Source organism: Heterodontus francisci, chromosome 1 (assembly GCF_036365525.1).
Source record: "Heterodontus francisci isolate sHetFra1 chromosome 1, sHetFra1.hap1, whole genome shotgun sequence".
NCBI lineage: Eukaryota > Metazoa > Chordata > Chondrichthyes > Heterodontiformes > Heterodontidae > Heterodontus > Heterodontus francisci.
In genome coordinates this window covers 98,319,347-98,334,353 of record NC_090371.1, presented here as the reverse complement: position 1 = coordinate 98,334,353, position 15,007 = coordinate 98,319,347, and positions in this window count along the sequence as shown.

Sequence of the window (15,007 nt, the reverse complement as noted above, 5' to 3'; positions counted from 1 at the left end):
GTGACAAATTTGAGAATTTGAAGAGTCCCCAATCTTCCTTTGCTGATTTCTGGCTTCAAAAATGTTTTTTCAACCTTTTTTTTTCAAGTTTTGCTCACTGAGACTTGTACTTCACTCTGCCTTACAGTACTACAGTCTCACTTCACCCCTACATGTTCATTACACCCAGATGATTCTGTGGACTTGGGCACAGACCCAGGAAAATCTCTGTTATAGGCCCTGACTTTCATCAATCTCCAAAGTGCTAGAAAATAATTCCATTCTCCAGCACAGAATTTCATAGGTAGGGTCATTTGTAATTGAAGTTAGTTGAGGAGTAATAGGGCTAAATTTTTCCGCCTTAGGTTTTTTCTGGATGGAGGGCTATTTCCGGGTCACAAACCTGATCACTACCTGGACCACCGGTACAATCATCTGGGAGGTGTCCAGTTAAGAGGGCACCTCTCGGACCGGCCTCCAATTAGAGTCGGTGGGCAGGTTGAGGAGGCTGTAGGGCGATTCAGTGCCAGCGATTGCAAGGGCAGCCGGTGGCTTTCATTGTGTCCACAGTCAGAGTGCTGCTGAGGGGAATGGGACGAGAGAGGGCAAGACGAAATGAAGGCGCGAAATGGCTGGAGTAAATGGAAGCCACTTCTTCACCAGCAGCACTATCCGTGACATCAGTCTCCAGACGATAATTATGCAATTACAAGCCTTTGTCTGCGGATCACCTTAGGCTTGCCAATTTTTACCTTTAACGTGCAGTTTGCATATTATTTTCATGGTGCTCCAACCTCCCACTATGCACTTGCCTCCTGTGAGTTGACAAGCTGCAGACATTGGGGGGCGGGGGGGTGGGGGGTGCGGGGGTTCCCTTGCGCCGCCAGAAAAATTGAAAGCCCCTTCCCAAATCTGCGCTCTTAAAGTGGACTCATTTTGGGGTTTTGTTTGTGAGTAGCTTCTGTACTTACCTTGTGTAAAAAATATTCAACACTGGTGATCTTTATGCAGGGTACTATAGCCACTGAATTGAAAATGTAAAGCATTGCACAATTTAGTGAATAAACAGAGTACGGAATTGTCTCAATCATATGATCTGAGTCAATGCCACTCACAAAATAGAGTTTGCTTCAGAATTAAGCAGGTACAGGCATGAAATAAATAGCACAGTAGAATGTAAAATGCCTGAAGTAAAATAAAATCAATCAACGTTATCACCAACACTATTGCTTTAGACTTCAAAGAGGAAGCTCAGTGTTGACTAAACACTATGGCCTAGATTTTATGCTGGATTCATGTCAGGGAGCCAGGTAGGCAGCAGTGCTTTTCCTGGTTCAACATTAAAACCGTGGGCCGTCGCCAGCTACTGTTTGCCCTCTCCCAATTGTTTCCCCCTTTCCTCCTCAGGACCTCAGAGAATCCAAGCTGGCTGAACATGACACACACATAGACAGACACACACACTCACCGTACCACCACACCCCAACCCCCTCCCCCAGCCTCCTCTGAAACATTCCAAGAGGCTCCTGTTACCTAAAGAAAGGTTTTTTGAGAAAGTGAGTAAATCTATAGCTCTGATCTATATGCCTTGAAACATTCTTCAATTTTTAACTTTAGTAGCAAATAATTGCTTTACTGTTACAAGTGAAATTCTGGATTAAGGCCACTTCAGATATGTGATTTTGAAACATATGCATGAAATTATTCTTGAGACTAAGAGTAGATTATGCAATATAATTCCCATTATTCCCGATGCTTTTTTCAAACCATCGCTGTTAAAGCTTTGTCATTAAGTTTTGATAGCAGTCCAACTACTGACTGCATGTGCAATAAGCAGAGATAAGCAGAATGAAAACATTAGAGTGAGTCCAGTTTTAACAGAAATCAGTACTGATTATCATGGGGTATTGATGCAAGTTTACCTTTGACACCATTTAAGTTCTGATGTAAAGGTTATAGAGAAACAGACTCATTAGATCAGTCTGACAGTCCGATCTAACCCGTTATGTGATTCTGGTTCTCTGAACTATCTATTTTTGTACGACTTGTTACTGTATTTAAATAATTTTTTGGATTATTAGCAGTTACTGAAGGTAAAGCACAGAAACATAATTATGTAATTAAGAGAAAACCTCACAGTGGTGCAGTGGTTAGCCCCGTAGCCTCACAGCTCCAGTAACCCAGGTTCGGTTCTGGGTACTGCCTGTGTGAAGTTTGCAAGTTCTCCCTGTGACTGTGTGGGTTTTTGCTGGGTGCTCTGGTTTCCTCCCACAGCCAAAGACTTGTAGGTTGATAGGTAAATTGGCCCTAGTGTAGGGTAGGTGGTAGGAGAATTGTGGGGATGTGGTAGGGAATATGGGATTAATGTAGGATTATTATAAATGGGTGGTTGATGGTCAGCACAGACTCAGTGGGCCAAAGGGCCTGTTTCAGTGCTGTATCTCTCTAAATATATAGAGCAGTGATAGTAGGGGATTTTAACAACCCCATTATTAACTGGGATAGTTTTAATATGAAAGGAATGGAGGGAACAGAATTCTTAAGGTGCTTTCCAGCAAATATTTTGGCAGTATGTAGCAAGTCCAACAAGAGAGGACTTAGCTTTAGGTGATGAAGCTGGGCATGTAGAAGGAGTGGCAATGGGAGAGCATTTTGGCGGTAGTGATCATAATTCAGTTAGTTTTAACATAATTATGGAAAAGGACAGAGATAGAACAGGAGTTATAGTTCTAAATTGGGGTAAGGCCAATTTTACTAAGCTGAGATGTGATTTAGCAGAAGTGGACTGGAAACAGCTACTTGAAAGTAGGTCAGTGACAGAGCAGTGGGAGGCATTAAAAGGGGAGATTCAAGGGGTTCAAAATAAACATGTTCCCACAAAGAAAAAGGGTGGGAAAGCCAAATCTAGAGCCCCCTGGATGTCAAGGAGCTTACAGGGTAAGATAAGGCAGAAAAGGAAAGCTTATGTAAGACACCGAGAACTCAATACTACAGAAAGCCACGAGGGGAAAGCGGAGAGGTGAAGTCAAAAGGGAAATTAGCAAAGCAAAGAGAGGGCATGAAAGAATAATGGCAAGTAAAATCAAGGAGAACCCAAAGATGTTTTATCAATACTGTTATGACCGCTCGGAACAAAGCCCCCAATCAAAATATCTGATTCTGATTGCAGTGGGAGCAACGCACTGTCAATTCAGTCCCATTACTCCACAGGTCGCATCATATTTCTTAAAGCTTTACAAATCAAAGAAAGTAGCAGCCGAACTGAAACAATCTCGTAACCCCTGAATGAAGCGAACCAAACCAGGTATCTTTAGATATCAACAAAATAACTATTTATTTAAAAAACTAAAAAAAAAATCTTAAACACCACTAAGATAAACCAACATCTAAAGACCTTATAACTTCTTATTTAAAAATCTATCTCCCGCATTCGCATACATATACTCAGTTTTAAATTAGCTGTCCGAAAAAATAGGAAAAAAATCAAGTCTTTGCAGATTACGCTCACGACAAACAGTCTCCTAATACAACTCAGTCAAAGTTCACTTGCAGTCTTCCAAGGCCTGATGAATCTGAAGATCCTTCCAAAGATAGGAATTCAGCAGTTCAGTTCAGCAGTGGTAGTATTAAACTCTTTTTTTCCAGCGATGAACACAGCAAATCAATAATTTGTTGCGAAAGAATAAAAACCTTTTTAATTTATTTCTTTAAGGAATTAATTTGGCTCAAAGCTTTTTAGTATTTTTAGAAACTACACATGGTTTAAATTGACTTAGAGAGCTCTCCCATTTCCTTCACATGCTGGAACAGTCTGTCAACTGAACAAACCAGTTTTTTGCCAGCTAGTTTCAAAGTCAAACTGGATACATTGAAGCTGTGATCTCTCACTCTGTATGGTTGTTGCCTGGCAATCAGAATGCACTTTGGCTCACTAACTCAGCTTGCTGCCTTAAAGAAGTACTGATCTTTTACAGCCTTAAAGGCACACCGCAATATTTCCCGAGGAGAGAAAAAAAACTAAGGACCGTGACAATATATTAAGCGTAAGAGGATAACTAAGGAAAGAGTAGGGCCCATAAAAGATAAAAAAGGTAACCTATATGATTCTTAATGAATAATTTGCGGCTGTCTTCACAAAAGAGGAGAACAATGGAGGCATTGTAGTTAAGGAGGAGAAGTCTGAAGTATTGGATGTGATAAACATTGGGAGAGAGGAAGTATTAAGGGGATTAGTGTCCTTGAAAGTGGATAAATCACCATAGGGCCAGATGAAATGTAACCCAGGCTATTAAAAGAAGCCAGAGAGAAAATAGCAGAAGGTCTGACTGTCATTTTCCAATCCTCAATGGATACAGGTGTGATGCCGAAGGATTGGAGGACTGTTAACATTGTACCGTTGTTTAAAAAGGGAGCGAGTGGTAGACCAAATAATTACAGGCCAGCCAGTCTAACCTTGGTAGTGGGAAAATTATTGGAATCAATTCTGAGAGACAGGGTAAACTGTCACTTAGAAAGGTACGGAGTAAATAAGGATAGTCAGCATGGATTTGTCAAGCGAAGGTCGTGTCTGACTAACTTGATTGAATTTTTTGAGGAAGTAACAAGGAGGATTGATGAGGGTAGTGCAGTTGATGTGGTTTACATGGATTTTAGCAAGGCTTTTGACAAGGTCCCACATGGCAGACTGGTTAAAAAATAAAAACCCATGGGATCCAGGGGAATGTAGCAAATTGGATACAAAATTGGCTCAGTTGACAGGTGTTTTTGTGATGAAGACTGTTTCCAGTGGTGTTCCAGAGGGCTCAGTACTGTTTCTCCTGCTTTTTGTGGTATATGTTGACAATTTGGACATAAATGTAGGGGGAATGAACAAGAGGTTGGCAGATGACACAAAAACTGACCACGTGTTTGATAGCGAGGAAGATAGCTGTAGACTGCAGGAAGATATCAATGGACTGGTCAGGTGGGCAGAAATCAAATCGAATTTAATCCAGAGAAGTGTGAGGTGATGCATTTGGGGAGGTCAAACAAGGCAAAGGAACACACACTTAATGGGAGAATACTGAGAGTTGTAGAGGAAGTGAAGGACCTTGGATGTCCGCAGATCCCTGAAGGTAGCAGAACAGGTTGAAAGTGGTTAAGAAGGCATATGGAATCCTTTCTTTTATTAGCCAAGGCATATGCTGGAACTATATAACTCAGTGGTTAGGCCTCAACTTGAGTACTGTGTGCAGTTCTGGTCACCTCATCATAGAAAGGATGTAATTGCACTAGAGAGGGTACAGAGGAGATTTACGAAGATGTTGCCAGGACTGGAAAAATGCAGCTATGAGGAAAAATTGGATAGGCTGTGGTTGCTCTTCTTGGAACAGAGAAGGCTGAGGGGAGATCTGATTGAAATGTATAAAATTTTGAGGGGCCTGGATAGAGTGGAGGCGAAGGGTCTATTCACTTTAGCAGAGAGGTCAGTGACGAGGGGCATAGATTTAAAGTGATAGGTAGAAAAATTAGAGGGGAGATGAGGAAAAACTTTTTCACCCAGAGGGTGGTGGGGGTCTGCAACTCGCTGCCTAAAAGGGTAGTTGAGGCAGAGACCCTCAACTCATTCAAAAGATGCCTGGATGTGCACCTCGAATGCCGTAAGCTGCAGGGCTACAGACCAAATGTTGGAAAGTGTGTTTAGGCTGGGTGGCTCTTTTTTTCTGCCCATGCAGACCCAACGGGCAAAGGGCATATTTCTGTGCCGTACACTTTCTATGATTCTATATTAACATGACTAACACAACCCGCATTGAAAGGCATTGATATTGACTGGAGCATGTTCTGTGAGCGGCAGGGGAAATTTTGTTTTTGAAACCTGGAAATCTGAGGTTCCCTGCCTGCTGAGGAGTTAAAACATGTGTTGACAGACTTGGCTGCTGTTGGGCAGGGAACACTCCAGAGGAGGTCATAGCCCTAGGAGCAGATAGGGAGCCTGCAGCTGTGTTAGTGAAGGCATGGGGGGCATAGTCTAGTTCTTGGTGAGGTAGTCCCCAATCCCTTGGAGACGCTGCTGCCGGGGGTTGGGGGAGCCAATCCATGATCTGGGAGGGGTCCAATCCCCAACCAGGGGAGAGGAGAGTCCGATACTAATGGGGTCTGATCCCAGAGGTGTGGGGCGGACCAGGGTGGAGATATCTAATATGGAGGGGGTCTTTGGATGAGGCGTCTGATAGCAGGAGATGAGGATGCAATGAAAGGCAGGGAAGAAGGTTAGCTTGGTGGGCTGGGGAGAAGCACTCCTGCTCCTCTTGGCCCACAAGCAGTGCTGGAAATGCTGTCACCTTTGCCTTTCAGCTGTCCTTGCCTCCCTTTAGCAGCAGGGTTTCCTGAGGCCCTGAAGTCAGGTTAAATAAGAGGCGTACAGATACATTATAATACTTAAATGGCCAGCCTGCTTCCTGGGAGTAGGTTGGTTGCCTGCCCTGTCCCCCCTTTTTTAAACCTGGAAGTAAGCAGGTTGGGGTTGGGTTTGAGATCTAAAAAACTTTAACATCCCACCCAACCCAACCCTCCCATACTTTGTGGTTAAAACTACCCCATCATGTATTTAAAATAGAGAAAAATACAAACTACTCCACACAGGAGGAAAGGAATGGATGTCAATCAAGCCTTAGTGGGAAAGTGAAGGGAGGTACTGGAAGCTCAGTTGACGAGGTTTGCACAGGAGGCCAGAGCCAGAGGAGCAGAGCGCACATTTCTGTGCATTCCATGTTAACAAATGAAGTGTCACATTCAGCACAAATCCCTCAGCAGGCAACACAGCCTAAAAATTGGACCAGGTAGTGCCCACTTAACAGACTATCCATGGCCTACTAAGGTCCTAAAATGGCAGGCAGGAGGTATGCACACAATTCTGGCCAGAAGTGGAGTGATCTGCCATATTGGGTAGACAAACAAGAGGCGTCCTTTAGCTACATATGAAGCAAGCATTCGGCCCCATAAAAAAGGACCCTATGCTTATTTGACATTGCCATTCCAACACTAGTTTGCACTGAGATAGCCAGCAGCAACATATGCTGCACACAGGCAAAGCAGCCTTACAGAACATGTGGCAACCCCAAAAGTAACTTACCTGAATTTGGAGCTAGGTAATGGAGATCTCACATTAAAGGGCCTGATCGCTGCTCTCGACCTGAGCCCCAGACCTACTTACCTGATGACTGCTGCGACACAAGCAACAACAGGCGAGTAACTCACCTCCTGACTCCCCAAAGCCTGTCCACCATCTACAAGGCACAAGTCAGGAGTGTGATGGAATACTCTCCACTTGCCTGGATGAGTGCAGCTTCAACAACACTCAACAAGCTCAACACCATCCAATTCATTGCAGCAGACTTGATCAACACCCCATCCACCACCTTCAACATTTACTCCCTCCACCACTGGCACATTGTGGCAGCAGTGTGTGCCATCTATAAGATGCACTGCAGCAACTCACCAAGGCTCCCTTGACAACACCTTCCAAACTCACGACCTCTTCCACCTAGAAGGACCAGAGCAGTAGGTGCATAGCAACACCACCACCTGCTAGTTCCCCTCCAAGCCACACACCATCCTGACTTGGAACTATATTGCCGTTCCTTCACTGTCGCTGGATCAAAATCCTGGAACTCCCTCCCTAACAGCTCTGTGGGTGTATCCACACCAGAGGGACTGCAGTGGTTCAAGAAGGCAGCTCACCACCACCTTCTCAAAGTCAATTAGGGATGGGCAACAAATGCTGGCCAGCAACACCAACATCCCATGAAAGAATTTTAAAAAAAATCTTTGCACTTCCTCCAGTCTTTGCTATTGTGTAGTGCTCGCTCTCTGACAATGATGTCTGAGGTCCAGTATCTTGGGAGCTTCACTATTCTAGCACATGGTACTTCGCCTTCAACCTCCACCCCACCCATCCCACACCCCGACTCCCATCCCCATGACCAAAACTGGGCACTGCCAAATTTCTAGGCCTGCAACTTCTACTGATGTAAAACTATCTTAAAAGAAAAGGAGAGTAAGCCAATGGTTGACCTGAGATTTACAGGAAGCTACAACTGTTCTTTTGTTGACTTCAGTAGTTTATAAATAATACCTGTATTTAGAGTGTTGGTCTTAAAAGCACGGAATAGTCTAGATTTTCCGTACGCAACACCAAATAGTAATTATATAAATAAATCATACTAACTTTTAACAGATGTTATAGATGGGCAGAAACCAGTCCAGAAAAGCATACATTTTGGCACTTTGGCAGAAGAATCAGTTCTTACTAAGATAAAATCAAAATACTGCAAATGCTGGAAATCTGAAATAAAAACAAAAAGTGGTGGAAATACTCAGCAGGTCTGACAGCATCTGTGGAGAGAGAGAAGCAGAGTTAATGTTTCAGGTCAGTGACCTGTCATCAGAACTGTTCTGTTGTGTTTTTATTTTAGCTCAGTTCTTACTGTTGTACTTAACTAGTAGAAACTTGCATTGCTGTTGTTTGGCTCCACTACAGTGTATCTGTTGTGAGTTTTCCATCAGTAATTGTACCACAAGAAATAAATACTTTCAGTCTAATGTCTTTGGCTTGTCCTTTCTAACCTACAAATGTGAAAGATGAATCAAAAAGAGAAAATACTCAGTAAATTAAAGAATGCTCACCAGAGCAGCCAACTTTGAGGAGAACTGTTGGCATGAATGTGAATTTTAAAATAATTTCTAAAAATGAGTATGTCGTTGAAAATTTTCTAATAATAGATTTTCTTGCCAACTTCTCTGCAAAAAAAATGTGTTATCACTTAAAAAATTGTAAAATAGTCTTTAAGCTTAAACATTTGGGGGTGAGCAATTGCTGTTGTCTGTAGCTAGGGAGAATGGGGTTGGGGTGGATATCTGCACTTTTCTTTGTCAGATTATAGAATTCTGGTACCAAATTAGGAGCAATAGAAAACTGCAGGAGGTATGAAGGAGATTATAGGAGGATATGGACAGTTTAGTGCAATGGGTTAGTAACTGGTAGATGCAATTAAACGCAAAGAAATATGAAGCAATACATTTAGGGGAAAAGAACAATGAAAGGAAATATACCCTAAATTGTAAGACAACTCATGGAGTGAAGACAGAGATATGTAGGGCTGCAGGTACATAGATCTTTGAAGGTACAGGTAGAAAATCTATAAAAAGGTAAATGGGATTCTGCTTTTTGTATATAGAGATATTGCAACTAATTTTCATTTTCAGCAGTGGCAGAAAACTAATGGTAGCAGATCAGCTGCTTGTAATAGTCAATATCTGAATAGAAGAACTTCCTGTGCTCTAATTTCTATGACTCTATGAAATTGTTCATTATGGAGAAGGTTCAAAATTAGAAAGTTAGATGTGAGTAAAGAAATCAGGCAGAAATCTTTCATCCAAAGTATATTAGAGTTCTGGTTGAAGGTACCACTGAAGCAAACAATATAAATGCACACAAGTGACAACTGAATTTATTCCTGCAGAGAAGAGATTAAGGAGTATAGTGAGGAGGTGGGTAAATTAGTTTTATCTGAGAAATAGAGAGTAGCTTCTTAGATGTTAAGGTGGTCTTATTGTGTTTCTAAAAATTCTGACATCCATTTTCTTATGAAGCTGCTGTAAGCTGTTAGCAGCATTGAAGTAGCTGCCCATCCACCAACTGGAAGACACAGCCCCTCCAAACCATTTGCTTGCCATCGAATGTCTTCACTCTACCACAGCATTGTACTATAGCTACTGTAAGGGTCTGCAACTAAAAACTTCCAAAAACTGCTTAGTGAGGGAAAAAGATCAACTTTCAAGAACTTGCAAGTGGAGCATTCTAGTTGAGAGGCTGGTGAATCAAAACACATAAATCACAAAATCAGAGATTCAACAATCATGAAACTTTACAACACAGGAGACTATTCAGCCCATTAAGACTTGTGCTGGCTCTCTGAAAGAGATACCTCCTAGCCTGCCTCGTAAATTTTCATTTTTCAAATATTTATGCAGTTCCCTATTAAAAGCTATTGTAGATTCTGTTTCCATCATTATTTCTGGTGGGGCATTCCTTGTTTTTTTTGGTGATTATCTTAAATTTTTGCCCTTTGTTTACAGAATCAATAACCAGTAGCAATAGATCTTCCCAATTTAAACCTTACATAATTTTGCCCATCTTTATTAGACATCCTCTTAAACTTTTTTCCAAAGAAAAGAGCACCAGTTTCTATAGTATCTCCTCATAACTAAAACCTCTCATCCCTGGGACCATCTTAATGGAATCAGCTACCTGTGAGTAAGAAAGAATTTGCATTTATTTAATAGTTTTCTCGATCTCTGGATATCCCAATGTTTCACAGTCAATGAAGCTCTGTTGTAATGTAGAGAAACATTCCAACCAATTTTCACACAGTAACGTCCCACATACGGCAATGAGATAATGAGATTATTATTAATGTAGGTAAAGGGATAAATGCTGACCAGGACACCGGGAGAAATCCTCCAGTCTTTTTCAAATAGGGCCATCGGATCTTTACATCCAATTGAGAAGGAAGATAAAGCCTTGGGTAATGCCTTACCTGAAAAACGACACCAGAATAGTGTTACATTTCTAGAGTACTGCAATGAAGTGTCACCCACAATTATGTAATCATGGAGTGAGGCTTAAACCCATAATTTCCTGTTTTAGAAGAAAGACTGCTTACAGTGAGCCAAGGCTTAAGGTAGCTCTGCAGCTATGAAAGATAATCAGCCCCCAAGGTAAGAAGAAGAAGAACAACAACCTATATATTTATATAGCACCTTTAAAGTAATAAAGGTCCCAAGGTGCTTGACAGGTACACTTTAAAACAAAATATGACACTGAGCCACATAAGGAGATATTAGGTCAGATGACCAAAGGTTTGGTCAAAGAGGGAGGTTTTAAGGAGTGTTTTAAAGGAGGAAAGTGAGGTAAAGAGGCAGCGAGGCATAGAGGAGCATATTCTGGAGCTTAGGGTTGAGCAACTGAAGGTGCAGCCACCAATGGTGAAGTGATTAAAATCAGGATGCTCAAGAGGAAAGATTTAGAGGAGCACAAATATCTTGCAGGGTTGTGGGGCTGAAGGAGATTACAGAGATAGGGAGGGGCGAAGCCATAGGGAGATTTGAAAATAAGGACGAGAATTTTAAAATCAAGATGATGCTTGACCAGGAGCTAATGTAGGTCAGCGAGCACAGGGGTGATAGGGGAACAGGACTTGGTTTGAGTTCAAAAATGGGCAGCAGACGGAAGGGCTGTCGATGTCATATACATGGACTTCAGTAAGGCGTTTGATAAGGTTCCCCATGGCAGACTGATGGAGAAAGTGAAGGCGCTTGGGGTCCAAGGTGTACTAGCTAGATGGATAAAGAACTGGCTGGGCAACAGGAGACAGAGAGTAGCAGTAGAAGGGAGTTTCTCAAAATGGAGACGTGTGACCAGTGGTGTTCCACAGGGATCCGTGCTGGGACCACTGTTGTTTGTGATATACATTAATGATTTGGAGGAAAGTATAGGTGGACTGATTAGCAAATTTGCAGACGACACTAAGATTGGTGGAGTAGCAGATAGTGAAGGGGACTGTCAGAGAATACAGCAGAATATAGATAGATTGGAGAGTTGGGCAGAGAAATGGCAGATGGAGTTCAATCAGGGCAAATGCGAGGTGATGCATTTTGGAAGATCCAATTCAAGAGTGAACTATACAGTAAATGGAAAAGTCCTGGGGAAAATTGATGTCCAGAGAGATTTGGGTGTTCAGGTCCACTGTTCCCTGAAGGTGGCAACACAGGTAAATAGAGTGGTCAAGAAGGCATACGGCATGCTTTCCTTCATCGGACGGGGCATTGAGTACAAGAGTTGGCAGGTCATGTTACAGTTGTATAGGACTTTAGTTCGGCCACATTTGGAATACTGCGTACAGTTCTGGTCGCCACATTATCAAAAGGATGTGGATGCTTTGGAAAGGGTGCAGAGGAGGTTCACCAGGATGTTGCCTGGTATGGAGGGCGCTAGCTATGAAGAGAGGTTGAGTAGATTAGGATTATTTTCATTAGAAAGACGGAGGTTGAGGGGGGACCTGATTGAGGTGTACAAAATCATGAGAGGTATAGACAGGGTGGATAGCAAGAAGCTTTTTCCCAGAGTGGGGGTTTCAATTACTAGAGGACACGAGTTCAAAGTGAAAGGGGAAAAGTTTAGGGGGGATATGCGTGGAAAGTTCTTTACGCAGAGGGTGGTGGGCACCTGGAACGCATTGCCAGCGGAGGTGGTAGATGCGGGCACGATGGAGTCTTTTAAGATGTATCTAGACAGATACATGAATGGGCAGGAAGAAAAGAGATACAGAAGCTTAGAAAATAGGCGACATGTTTAGAGAGAGGATCTGGATCGGCGCAGGCTTGGAGGGCCGAAGGGCCTGTTCCTGTGCTGTTATTATCTTTGTTCTTTGTTCAGAGCTTTGGGTAACCTTATGTTTCCAGAGAATGTGGGAGCCCAGCAAGGAATGCATGGCAACAGTCTTTAGAGGTAACAAAGATATGAATGAGGATTTCAACAGCAAATGAGCTGAGACAGGGGTGAAGTTGGGTAATGTTATGGTGGTGGAAATGGGCGGTCTTAGTAATAGCATGAATATGTGGCTGGAAGCTCATCTCAGGGTCAAATACGACACCAAGGCTGTGAACAGACTCGTTTAGTCTCAGACTGCTACCAGGGATGGAGTTCAGAGCAAGGGAACAGGGTTTGGAGCAGGGACTGAAAACAATGGCTTCAGTCTTCCCAATATTTAATTGGAGGAAATTTCTGTTCATCCAGTACCGGATGTCGGATAAGCAATCTGATAATTTAGCAACAATAGAGGAGTTGAGAGAGGTGGTGGTGAGACAGAGCTGGGTGTCATCGGTGTAGACCCAGTAAAAACACATAAGAACTTAGTTGAGACAAAGGGCTAGTCACACAACAATACACAGTGTGTTGAAACACAGGGGGGCTGGGTAGAAAGGGGGAACAGCACACAGATGGCAAGGAATTGCAGACTGTCCAGAAAAACAGGCTAAAACAAGAAAGATGCAAACAGACACAGTGTCCTTGCATATGTCAGATAAAGGAGTTGCTATGGACACGAGATATGATTAGACCCACAGTAGACAATGGAAGTGTAAGAAACAAGAAGTGCTGACCAGGTTCTCACTGAACCAAATAAGGAATTATCATTTTGTCATTATACTGGACCCCTATGAGTAAGTAAGAGCGGTGGGTCTTGGAAACAAGATTTAACCCCTGACTGAAACTGGGGATGGCACGAGAACCCTGGGGAAGAACACCTGAGAAGATACTCCTGAGTCAAGGACTCAGAGAACAGAAGGGCAGCCGCAAGTCCGTGACTGATCACCTCGCGTCTTGATGGGTAGTATACTGTGCAAGTAGTGAGTGCTTGTACTTGATGATTTAATGTGTGAATAAAACATTGATATACCTTTTACCAGTCCACTGTTGTGAAGTCTTTAAGAATAAGTGCAGATTAGGCACAACATAATTGGCGCCCAATGTGGGGCACGGTTGTAGTACTATTTAAAGTTTTATTTAAAGTACTATTTAAAGTACTATTTTGAATAGTCTCGCCAAGTTCAAACTAATTTAAAAACTAAGTTAAGAGTTCAACGGATTGGTGAACGGTTGAGTAATTATGGCGCTGGCCAGGCCAGAGTGGGAGTTGGAACTCCGAAAATATTTGAAGGGCAAGTGGCCCTCACGGATAGATGTTGCAGTTAAGCAGTACACAACCAGGGTCGTTGGGGTACAGCATTGGGAGGATGCGCAGACCCACCAAGCCAAACGGGCACCTAAGTTAGTGAAAGCCACTGCTATGGAGTCTTGTATGCAGTAATTGGATAAAAAGGAAAGGGAGAATGAAAGATTGAAGCAGGAATTGCAAAAGTTAGAAAAAGAAAAGAATAAGTGGCATGATAGGGCCCTAAAGGCAGAAACAGTGCAGCACAGGTGGTGCATTTAAGCCAATTCCAGGCCGAAAAGGCTGAATACAGTCGCAAGAAGGCTGAGAGGGAAGTGGACAAGGTGAAGGAACAGCTCACAAGAGCGTAACAGAAATGCTCTGACTTACAGACCGCAATGACGGTTGTGTGCCACTCACAGATTGAGCGGGTGTACCAGTCAGCGGATCATACCAAATGTCAGCAGGAGATAAGTAAACATTGATATACATTTCACCAATCCGCTGTTGTGAATTCTTTAAGAATAAGTGCAGATTAGGCACAACATGTGACAACTAACCTCCTGTTGAGGACCAGCATCACAGATGCCAGTCTTCAGCCAATTCAATACATTCCACGTGATATCAAGAAATTACTGAAAACACCGGATACTGCAAAAGCTATGGGCCCTGACACCATTCCGGCAATAGTACTGAAGACTTGTGCTCCAGAATTAGCCACGTCCCTAACCAAGTGTTCCAGTACAGATACAACACTGGCATCTATCCGGCAATGTGGAAAATTGCCCAGGTATGTCCTGTCCACAAAAGCAGGACAAATCCAATCCAGCCAATTACTGCCCCATCAGTCTACTCTTGATCATCAGCAAATTGATGGAAGGTGTCGGCAACAGTGCTATCAAGCGCCACTTACTGAGCAATAACATTTTCACCGATGTTCACTTTAAGTTCCACCAGGGCCAGTTGGCTCCAGACTTCATTTACAGCCGTGGTCCAAAAATGGACAAAAGAGCTGCATTCCAGAGATAAGGTGAGAGTGACTGCCTTTGACATCAAGGCAGCACTTGACTAAGTATGGCATCAAGAAGCCTTAGTAAAATTGAAGTAAATGGGAATCAGGGGGAAACCTCTCCAATGGTTGGAGTCATACCTAGTACAAAGGAAGATGGTTGTGGTTATTGGAGGCCAAACATCTAATCCCCAGGACATTGATACAGGAGTTCCTCAGGGTAGTGTCCTAGGCCCAACTATTTTCAGCTGCTGCAACGATGATC